At 40.2% G+C, this 8,180-nt stretch overlaps 1 long non-coding RNA gene across 1 annotated transcript in view; it reads right to left on the bottom strand.

The window, feature by feature from the left end:
* Nucleotides 1-305: 305 nt before the first annotated feature.
* The window catches only part of LOC108505865, an 8,746-nt gene continuing 871 nt past the window's right edge, over nt 306-8,180 (bottom strand). The window contains exons 2-3 of the long non-coding RNA XR_001877613.1: nt 3,075-3,076; nt 306-317 (exon numbers count right to left, since the gene is read on the bottom strand). This is a non-coding gene — a long non-coding RNA (uncharacterized LOC108505865). The remainder of the gene's footprint in view (nt 318-3,074; nt 3,077-8,180) is intronic.

Below are 8,180 nucleotides of genomic sequence, written 5' to 3'. Positions count from 1 at the left end.
GATGTGGCACTTAGTGCCATGGTCTAGTAACCGCAGAGGTAGTGGATCAAGGGTTGGACTTGATGATCTCGAAGGTCCCTTCCAACCCAGCTGATTCTATGATTCTATGATTCTATGAAAAATGTTCCAACATTTATGGAATGATAGGTAGAGTAGAAAAAGCACTGACACATGGTACCCACTTAGGAAATGGTTTCTGCTAAGCTTTAGTTCTGGTATTGGTTCTCTCTGCCTCCCAGACTGTCCCTGTTGTGATTATCCATCGTGTCCTTCCAGATATATTGATTTAGAAAGCTTTAGGGATTGTGCTCTTCCCACTTATTCAGGTTTTATTCAGTTCAGTGAAGGTCTTGCTTAATGATTGTCCTTAATATTCTGCAGTACCAAAACACTAAGTTTCCTCTTCTGAAAGCATAGTTCATGAAGAAATAACCAAAGAAAAGATCAACAATTCAAGACCTTAATAGCTCAAAATTCAGAAACCAGGGAGGCCCAACCCTTCTGTTTTATGGGTATGGGTCATTCTTTTGGGATCCTAATGATCCTAAGTTTTGAACAGCTGGGATAGGCATTTATTGCCAAGCATTATCAAGCTCTGACATAGGCTTTTTAGCACATTACAGCAAGACCATTGCCTTAAATGCTGCAAAGTCTTTTATATATAATTTTTTTATGTGCAATAGTGTTGTTTCTGTGAGATCAAATGAGTACAGAAGTGTTTACAGAGTCCAGTCTTTTAAAGACACAGTATTCATAATAGATTCAGAATTTTTGTATAACATGATAGGTATTTAGAGAGTAAAAAGCCATTATTTCAATAATTTTATTCTAAAACTACTAATGTATGTGTTATAAATATATATCTATATAAAACATTTCTGTTTATTTCTGTCATTTTCTTGTTCTTGTACATTCTTAAATAAGTATTGACATGACACTCCTGAACAAAAAGAGCAATGAACAAAAAATCCAATGTTTTCAGTTGCTTCATAACTGTTTTTACTGAGTGTAGAATTTAATTTTGTCAAAATAAATTAGGTTGCACTTTAAATTCATAGATTTTTTTCTATTGAAAAGTAGATTTTATGGAGTTATTATTTCTCAAGCACACATATGTTATATCCCAATCGTATGTGTGTATGTCTGCTTTTAAGCCAAATATGTTTATTCTTTAAAAGTGAAACACAATTTCACTATTAATTGACTATTTCTGCACCTAATCCCTTATTTCACTAGCTGAAAATGCAAGGATTTGTTCCCTTCAACTAGTTCTTCCCTTGTTTGAGGATTTTCTTTTTTGTTGTTATTACTATGGGTTGGATATCATAATATTAAAGCAGTTACATTAAGGTAATGGAAAATTAATTTTGTGCCTATTAAGTAAGGCATAATTATGTTAAAATATAGAGGTAATGAACTTTGATCATTCAGAAAAGTCAGAAAATTATTATATAACACATAAAAAATAATGATAGCAAAATTTCAGTAGAATTCTAATAGAAGAGAAAGTATTACTTGTTTCATAAACATTATGATTCTTTTGGGTCCCTTCCAACTTAGTATATTCTGTGATTCTGTGATTATAGTTTCAACAACATAATTATGAGAAATTTCTGCAACACATAATCAAATACACAATCTTACTCTAGAAATCCATTGAACACTTGGAGACATTGGTTGACAACTAAAAGTTAATCCTTTGGAATCAGATGTATCTTCTATACATTCATTTTTCCAGTAAAATAAATACTTTATACTAACTAATGTATTAGGAATAGTTTTTCTTTATCACTAGAATTAAGAGATTTGTGTGGACTCAAGGTGTTTTTTATAGGCTGAGACATCCCCTTTTTTGTCACACAGAAAGTTTGTCTGAGCAGTATGAAATATTTACACATCCAATATTTTAGTCTGCTTTGGATGTTTGAAAATATGTAGTGAACCTCTGTAGATCAACTCCACAGTCAGTGGAGAATGTCAGTTTTCTGTTGAAGTATTGCACTGACTTTGTATATTTATGTTTATATATATATATGTATACACGTAAATAAATGCATACATACATATGTACATTGTGTCTGTCTGGACAGCCAGTGTAACTGACCCTTGATGTGTCACTTCCTGAAGGGGCCCATAGAAGGCATAGATAGAGGTAGCAATTCTTTACACTGCAGCCAGTGAACTTCTGAATTTTCTGGCCACAGGAGATAGTAAAGGCAGCGTGTCAACAGGTTCAACATAGAATTAGACAAATTTGTGGACAATATCTGCAGATACTGAAGAAGAAAGGCAGAGATGCACCTTCTCCCTTCTCCAATGACTGCTGGGGACCCAATGGATTGCAGAAAATAGATAATCTTACATGATTTCTATCAGCACCTTTTACTCCTGCTTGAGGCAGAGTACCAAGCTGGACTGTTGGCCTGGTGCAACACTGCATCTCTCAGAAAGTGGGAGAGTGAAAGTGCTCCTCTATATCCTATGAAGAAAAGAACAGGAGATAGTGAGATTTTACTCTCCCCCTTTGGCTTCAATGCAGCTTAGGCCAGAAGATATTGTAAGGAAGGAACTTAGTCATTAAGGGGTAATGTTTTTAATCTTATAATCGAAAAGATTTAGAAACTGAGAGGTCTGACACTGCTGTTGTGAAGTATCTATGAAGTATCTGGGGGGCTTTAGAGACTGCAATAACCTCAGTGCCTAAGAGATTGATGAACTGCTTTGAGGTCCTCTAGCAAGAAGAGAGAAATTGTCTGAGAATGGGTATCTTTCTCATTGACCTTATGTTTTAGTATTAAAGGCATCAAATAAGAATTGAATGGAATTAATTTAGTCTCCCAAGCTCATCACACTGCAAAGGGGACATCAGAGAATCTGGGTTTTGGATTGTACAGCTGAATGGTATCTGATGTCACAGGTGGAGCAATGTGTTATTTTCATTTTGAAAATTGCTGTAATATGGGTCTCAAAGTGCTTACAAACATCAGCAAAGAATGTTGGGGTGGGATAAGAGAATATGTGTATCAGAGCCATGTGCTATCTGAACAAGGGCAGGAAGGCTTTTAGGTAGACACTCCTTTTCTGCAAAAGGGGGTTAGCACTATTTCTAGCAGGTGCTTGCCTAGTCTGTTCTTACAAATTTCTCCTAATATGGGCTTCATAATCTCCCAGTCTATTCCCCTGTGTCACTGCCACTTCTGCTCAAAATCTTTCTTTCTTGCTCTCTCAGTATTTGACTCAAATGTTCCTTTCTCTTCTGAAGACTGGGAAAGGAGGTGGTGTTAGCCTTCTGCTACTGACTTGTTCTAATGCATAAAGAGCACTGGAATTTTAAAAAAGATGTAACTTGAGAAAAGCTTTTCCAGCCTCTAGAGAGGCCATATGAAGAAATCAATGTAAGAGGAAATATAAAATTTTGTCTTGCCATAGAATTTTTCCAGAGATGAGGAGGTAATAGGATAGAATAGGATAGGATAGGATAGGATAGGATAGGATAGGATAGGATAGGATAGGATAGGATAGGATAGGATAGCATAAACAGACTATTCCAATTGGAAGGGATGGACAATGGTCCTCTAGTCTAACTGCCTGACCAGTTCAGGGCTGACCGAGCTAAATCATGTTGTTAAGGGCATCATCCAAATGCCTCTTAAACACTGACAGACTTGGGGCATTGACCTCTCTAGGATACCAGTTCCAGTGCTTGAGCACCCTCTCAGTAAAGAAATGCTTCCTAATGTCCAGTCTAAACCTCCCTGGTGCAGTTTGGAACTATTCCCACGTGTCCTATCACTGGACACCAGAAGAGCTCAGCACACCTCTCTCCACGTTCCCCCCTCAGGAAGCTGTAGAGAGCAGTGAGGTCACCCCCCAGCCTCCTTTTCTCCAAACTAAACAATCTCAGAGTCCTCGGCCACTCAAGGAATTTATGTTCTTGCAAGCTTTGTAAATGCTTTAAATCTTCTGGAAAACTAAAAGGACCAGAATATTTCAAAATTCAAAATGTTTCTGATATATTTAAACAGCAACATGAAGTGGAAATAGGAGAAAATTAATTGCATACATAGGTTTGTTTGTTAGTTTTCCATAAGAACAGAGATTAAAGGCTACCACTGTACTAAGACTAAATTAGAAACATGGATCTGTAGTTCCTTTAGTGGTCTCTTTAAACATTCACTAAATTTTTTTAATGATTATGGAAATTTGCCTGATTGATCACTAATTACAAATGAACTCCAATATTAGATTAGTGATGATATTTCTTGGACAAAGGAAATTGAATTCCCAAGGTTTGTATTCTTACACTAAGCCAAATATTCCCTGGCCCTCTGCAGCACCATTTGTATTTCAATTAGTTTGTGGCTCTATGCCACTAGTTACCATACCTTGTTTTTAATGTAGTCATCTACTGCCTGCGAAATGAAAGAGCATTCATTTTTTCTTCTAAAATCAGGTTTCCTATGTGTATTTTTTAAGAGCAAATCAGCTGCTATAGTTCAGTCTGTAATTTAAAGGGATAAATCCAACACATTTGAAAGCTAAGTACCACACATAATTTGACACACATATATTTTTAATATCCCTTAAGAAAGCCAGTGATGAGTTGGCAAATTCTTTGAAAACTCAACTCACCTAAAATCAGAAGATAACTCAAATTTCCAGAAGAAGAAACTTTTCAGCTTTGTACTTCATTGGTGTCTTCAATCTGAATGTTTTACTTCATGGTTTTTTTATTGGCAGGAGTAACTGCTTTCTAGTAAATTGGAACGCTTCTGAATTTTTTAATCAATATATAAATAAATAACCATGTCACACAATTATCTGTCCTAGTAGTACTTAGAATATTTATCTTTTTCTCATTTATTTGTTGCAACCAGCTCTCGAAGCAAGTTGTATACTAAAATTCAGTACAGAACAACATAGTCTGTTCTAATGAGGGATAGATACCATAAATAAAGGTTACATGTGTTTCAGTTTTCTAATTTGATATTCTGAATTGGCCATGTCATGTTGATATGGTTTGAAGCTGGGTCCCTGCCAAGTCTCCAAACCTTACGACAAGAAGTCCCCCCCCAAACCTCAGGGAGAAGGGGAAAAAAAAAACAAGAGAACCGAAACAAGAGAGAGACAGCTAAAGCAATATATATAAATATATTTACACTTATATTACAGTTATATACAATTGAAATATATATACAATTTCAAAAGGAAAAGGGAAGGGGGAAGGGAAAAAAAAAGGAACAAGCAGGGATTCTGCTTGTGCAGGGCCAGCTCGATTGACAGAACCCCTGGTGTTAACTAGCCATGTGGCCTTGGCTAAGTTCTTATCCCAGTTTTTGTAAGTTCCCTCACCTAGTGCCTTCAAGGTAGTTTTTAACAGTCCATTACTTCTCTCAACCTTCCCAGCAGCTGGTGCATGATATGGAATGTGGTACACCCATTCGATACCATGTTCCCTTGCCCAAGTGGTGACTAAGTCATTTTTGAAATGAGTCCCGTTGTCCGACTCAATGCATTCTGGGGTCCTGTGTTGCCACAGGACTTGCTTTTCAAGACCCAGAATGGTATTCCGGGCTGTTGCCTAGGGCACTGAAAAAGTCTCTAGCCATCCGGTGGTTGCTTCCACCATGGTAAGCACATAGCGCTTACCTTGGCAGGTCTGTGGCAATTTGACATAATCAACCTGCCATGCCTCTCCATACTTATACTTATCCCATCGTCCACCATACCACAGGGGCTTCAGTCTTTTTGCCTGCTTAATAAGCGGCACAGGTTTCACAATCATGGATAACTTGAGAAATGATATCCATGGTTAAATCCACCCCTCGGTCTCGTGCCCATCTGTGGGTGACATCTCGGCCCTGATGACCTGAAGCATCATGGGCCCATCGAGCTAGGAACAACTCTCCCTTCTGCTGCCAGTTTAGGTCTACTTGTGACACTTTGACCTGTGTAGCTCGGTCCGCTTGTTTGTTGTTATCGTGTTCTTCATTAGCTTGTTTCTTGGACACATGGGCATCTACATGGCGGACTCTCACATTCAGACTCTTCGCTCTGGCAGCGATGTCCTGCCACAAGTCAGCAGCCCAGATGGGTTTTCCTCCACGTCTCCAGTTCATCTTCTTCCATTGGTCTAACCATCTCCATAGGGCATTGGCTATCATCCACGAGTTGGTGTAGAGGTAGAGCCTTGGCTCTCATTCGGCAATGTCCAGGGCCAATTGGACGGCTTTGAGTTCCACAAACTCACTCGACTCACCTTGACCTTTGACAGCTTCTGCCACTCGTCGTGTGGGGCTCCAAACGGCTACTTTCCACTTCCGATTCCTTCCTACAATACGGCAAGAACCATCAGTGTAAAGGGCATAACGCCTCTCTTCATCTGGCAGCTGATCAAATGGCGGAGCAATCTGGCTATACTCAGGGATGTGCATTCTCCAGAAGCCTATGGCCCCCAGGAAAGCTTGTGTCTCCTTCTTGTTGGTCAGCAGAGCCATGACTACAATCTTATTGATGACATCTGTTGGTATCTGGCGCCATCCATCTTGCCATTTCACCCCTAGGAACGGGATCTCTCTGGCAGGTCCCTTGACCTTATTCTTCTTGATGGTGAAACCGGAGTCAAGGAGAATCTGGATGATTTCCTCTCCTTTCTTGAAAACTTCTTCTGCTGTGTCCCCCCATACAATGATGTCATCAATGTATTGGATATGTTCTGGGGCCTTGCCCTTCTCCAGTGTGGCCTGAATCATTCCATGGCAGATTGTTGGACTGTGCTTCCACGTGTACTGCACACCTCTCCACGTGAAAGCAAACTGCAGCCTGCACTCCGCTGCTAAGAGAATGGAGAAAAATGCATTGGCGATGTCAATGGTGGCATACCACTTTGCTGTCTTGGACTCCAGCTTCATACTGGAGCTCCAACATGTCTGGTACAGCAGCACTCAATGGTGGTGTGACTTCATTCAAGCCACAATAATCCATGGTCAGTCTCCATTTGCCATTGGACTTACATACAGACCAAATGGGGCTATTGAAGGGTGAGTGTGTTCTACTAACCACCCCTTGGCTTTCCAACTTGTGGATCATCTTATGGATGGGGATCACAGCATCTTGATTTGTCTGGTACTGTCACCTATGCACTGTCTTAGTGGCTGTCAGCACTTGCTGGTCCTCGACTCGCAGTAATCCTACAACAGAAGGATCTTCTGAGAGGCCAGGCAGGGCAGATAATCATTTGGATTCCTCTTCAGTCACCGCGGCTATACCAAACACCCATCGGTACCCCTTCGGGTCCTTGAAGTATCCTCTTCTGAGGTAATCCATGCCGAGAATGCAAGGGGCTTCTGGCCCCTTCATAATGGAATGCTTTTCCCATTGGTCTCCTGTCAGGTTTATTTCGGCCTCTTCCACTGACAGCTCTTGAGACCCTCCTTGTCACCCCAGAAATCAAAAGTCTCTGTGCTCACATGTCCCGAGGGCATTAACGTACACTGTGCACCGGTATCTATTAGAGCTTGGTATCTCTGAGGATCCGATGTGCCAGGCCATCGAACCCACACAGTCCAGTAAACTCTGTTATCTTTCTCATCCCTCTCCATCTCCTGGCAGAAGGCAGGGACCCTCTATTGGTTCTGGTTGGAGCATTCACCATCGGATCTTTGCTTCGGCTTGTCAGAGGCTTTCTTGTCATCCTGGAAACAGACTCCAGTCTTCCTGCATCTGGGAGATCTCAGTTCTCTTTCAAAGAAATCTGCATCTACTACGTAGACGACTTTCTTATTGGCTTCCTTGCGTTTTAGTTCTCTCACTCTGGCCTCAAGTCTGGAAGTAGATGCACCATCCCACTTCCTCATGTTTTCTCCCTGAGTGTGCAGACAGGACCACAGTTCACTGCACTTAGATCTACGCTTAGGGTTTTCGCTCCTTCTGCATGTGACGGAAGGAGATCGTGAGCGGGACCGGGACCAAGATCGAGATCGTGGTTGAGACTGTTCTGCTGTAGCAGTTCGTTTGGATACATGTCCGGAATAAAGACAAGTGCCAAAAAATACTCAAACACACAAAATATCTTTATTACAGTGAGAATAAAAGTAATAGTGATAAACCTAGCAAGAGGAATAAAAAACTAAAAAAGGATACAAAATAACTATATTATCAGGTGGCATTAAAACAAATAC

The sequence above is a fragment of the Lepidothrix coronata genome, unplaced genomic scaffold, assembly GCF_001604755.1.
Source record: "Lepidothrix coronata isolate B3197 unplaced genomic scaffold, Lepidothrix_coronata-1.0 Scaffold200, whole genome shotgun sequence".
NCBI lineage: Eukaryota > Metazoa > Chordata > Aves > Passeriformes > Pipridae > Lepidothrix > Lepidothrix coronata.
The sequence above is the reverse complement of the archived record's forward strand: the minus strand, read 5'-3'. Positions and strand labels throughout refer to the sequence as shown.